General features: G+C 41.3%; 1 pseudogene; it reads right to left on the bottom strand.

The window, feature by feature from the left end:
- Window positions 1-1122: 1122 nt before the first annotated feature.
- LOC105478865 (E3 ubiquitin-protein ligase COP1-like) lies at window positions 1123-2982 on the bottom strand (annotated as a pseudogene).
- Between the last annotated feature and the right edge of the window lie 262 nt (window positions 2983-3244).

Genomic DNA, 3244 nt, shown 5'->3' with positions numbered 1-3244 from the left:
GGAGGTTGTCTGAGAATGCTTAGGTTCTCTGATCGAGCCCCTGGGGAAATGGGGTGTGACATGCAGAGGCAGTGAGAAGGACCTCCTGGGGGAGAGGAAGCAGCCAGCACCTCCTGTCCCTGTGGGGCCTCAGGGACCATTCCTGCTCTTAAGACTTGTCTTTTGAAGGAGGGAAATGATTACTGTTTCCCCGAATGTGGCAAAAACGGGGTGGAAACATAACAGGTGTGGAAACGTAACAGGTGTGAGGGTGAACAGCTTATTTTTCCTGTGGAGTAGGGAAGAAAGCCACTGCTATAGCACAGGGAGCCTGAGTGTGGAGGAACCTCAGATTACTGGCCATGAGGAGTGTAAAAGGAAAGATGGATACCATGAATTTACAGTGGCAATAAGATACTCATTTGTGTAATTTTTTTTCCTAGCTGCTCTCAGCAGCTTGGTGTACTGAAGAAAGCAGCTGGCTGTGTTTATTTGTTGTTGTTGTTGTTTTAATGTTTAAAGTGGGTTTCTGGTAGGCAGCATCTAGTTGGATCTTTCTTTTTATTCAATCTGACAGTCTCTGACTTTTAATTGGGGTGTTTAGCCCATTTACATTTAATGTGATTATCGATAGCGTTAAGTTTAAATCTACCATCTTGCTCTTTGTTTTCTGTTTGTCCCATCTGTTCTTTGTTCCATTTTCCCTCTTTTTCTGCCTTCTTTTGGATTAATTGAGTCTCTTTTAGATTCCATTTAATCTTTTTTGTTGGCTTAGTCACCATAACTCTTTGCTGTGTTATTATAGTGGTTGCTCTAGGGTGTGTGTGTACATCTTAAACCTATCACTGTCTACCTCCTAGTGATGTTATACTTCATGCATAGTAGAAGAATCTGATAGCAGAATACTGCAATTTTTCCTCTCCCAGCTATTGTTGTTAAACCTTTTACTTCTGCATATGTTGTAACCTACATACATTAGTTTTATGTAAAAATTATCTTTTAAAAATATTTAAACAAGAAAAAAGTAATATATATACATTTATTTGTAGCTCAATAAACTTTTTTGCTATTTATTTTTATGTAAAAGAATGTGTTTCCCTATCACAAAAATTAGGTAACCAACAACCACAACACCAACAGTAGCAATGTCTATGGAGTGACACTGATGGTGCAGAGTTCACTGGGTATTCCCCATGTCCCAAAGGTCACAGAGGAGGAAAAAAAGAAAAAGAAAAAATACTCAGAACAAATCCAAAACCCATAATGACTCTGGGGAGAGACATCGCATGACATTTTCTGTTTCTTCTCTCATTGTCAGCTGCAGATGTATTTCAGCAGGGTCAAGCACAATTAGACTTGAGTAAACCCTTCATACCAATTCTAGCACCTTAATTGTACCCTCACTGTTAGCAGCAATCTGCACACTGAACTCTGCATCTGGTTGTGCCCTCCAGCATGTGGCACTAACAAATTCATTTGTATCATCTTCTTTTCGGCCTTTGTCCAGAATGCTTGTGACTGTATCAAACTTAAAAGTTAGCAAAGTCTTAGAAAGTCCTTTATAGTACAGGTTGAGAGAGTTGTTCTCACTTCCACAAGCTATATAATCTCCACGGGAGGCAAGGCCTACAAAGTTTTTTTCATTGATATGACCCTTGAAGGAATGTGGGCAGTACAGTTTCCCTACATTCCACAGCGTTAGCCTCACCACTCACAAACTTTGCACAAGAGACTGCTTTTCAGTGTCCTTTGAATACCACGATTGGCTGTTTAATGTTACGAAGATCACAGTAGTGGACACAGTGATCTGCACAGCCAAAAGCCAAATGGCATCTGGAAGAGAGGCTGAATTTAACACAGCACACATCAGCCTTTGCCGCAATGCTTGCCACTGAGTTGTCCAGACTGGTAGATCACAGCTTCACTTTTACATCATCAGAACCCAAAGTCAGGAGTTTAGGGTCCATCAAATTAAACACTTCCACACCTCTTCTCATGCTCCTGTTAGACCTTTGACCTCTGTACTGTGAATCCATCCCATAGGATAACAATGCCTTCATAATCACTGCTAGCTAACAGATTCTTATGGTAACTACTCCAACTGATACAGCTGATTTTGGAATTGAGGTCATTTCATTCACACGGTAATGAATATCCACTGCATCCTGGATGACTGTGCCATATTCATAGACTTTAATCTTCATTGTAACCTCAGGAATTGCAAAATAGTCACAATCCTGGTCAAATTCAATACCAGAGACTATCCTGGAATCATTATAGAGATCACTAGGGCATAATGTGGTTAAAGTTTGTACCAATTTATACTGAGTAACCTTGGACAAGCATTTCTGAAATTCATCCAATTGGCTGGCAGTTCGACTATCATCTGAGACGTGAGACATCCTTGTAGAAAAGTAACACTGCTCCAGGTCTTCAAAATGAGCAGTGGGCCATTTTCATTTTGACGCTAATGTGCTGTTATGTCAAGGCTGTTTCTTTGTCTAAGAACTGCCACTGAAACCTGGATGTTGGCTATATCCTGTGGAATCCATAACGCTACTGTGTGACGCAGGAGGAGCTTCAAGTTGAGGCTCTGTGCTATTCTCACTGACAGGAGAGTATAAGCCACTCATTTCTTCCACTCTTTTAATATCCTCTTCCAGAACATGTAGCTCCTTCTGCAACTGTCCCAGTTGTTCTCTCCTATTTCTTCTTGCAATCTTGAGGAATTGTATAAGATTCTGTAGTTGGGCTGTATGTGATTCTGCTTCCAGTTGTTTCTTCTTCTGCACTAGTAGCTCCAACATGAGGTTGATATTGGCCAAATCAAGGTTATCTTGGTCAGTTCCCAACAAATCTTGAGATATTCACCATCTGTGGCCATTGGTGCTACTCACTGAGTGGTCCAGTTTGAACCTCTTTTCCTTAGATCTTTGCTCTGTTTGAGAATGAGCTCGTTCACCAACAAATTAGGAAACAGATGGTTAGTATAGTCCACAACATAGTCACACTTGCTACATCTATTATTGTCCTCCAAACTCTGATGAATATACTTACAGCAAAAGCTGTGGCCACATTTTGTCATGTATGCCTCTTCAATCATATCAAAGCAGATGGGGCATATGAAATCATTGCTGTTGTCCTTATATGAGTGGATGAGCCTGATACAGAGGGGAGGGGCAAGCAGAGGTTGCTTCCCGCTGCTGCCTAGTCTACAGCTGCTGCCTCCTATACCAGCACTGGGCCTGGACACGCAGCTGAGCTG

This window comes from Macaca nemestrina, chromosome 19, assembly GCF_043159975.1.
Source record: "Macaca nemestrina isolate mMacNem1 chromosome 19, mMacNem.hap1, whole genome shotgun sequence".
In the NCBI taxonomy this organism is placed as follows: Eukaryota; Metazoa; Chordata; class Mammalia; order Primates; family Cercopithecidae; genus Macaca; species Macaca nemestrina.
This window is presented reverse-complemented; position numbering and strand designations above follow the sequence as displayed.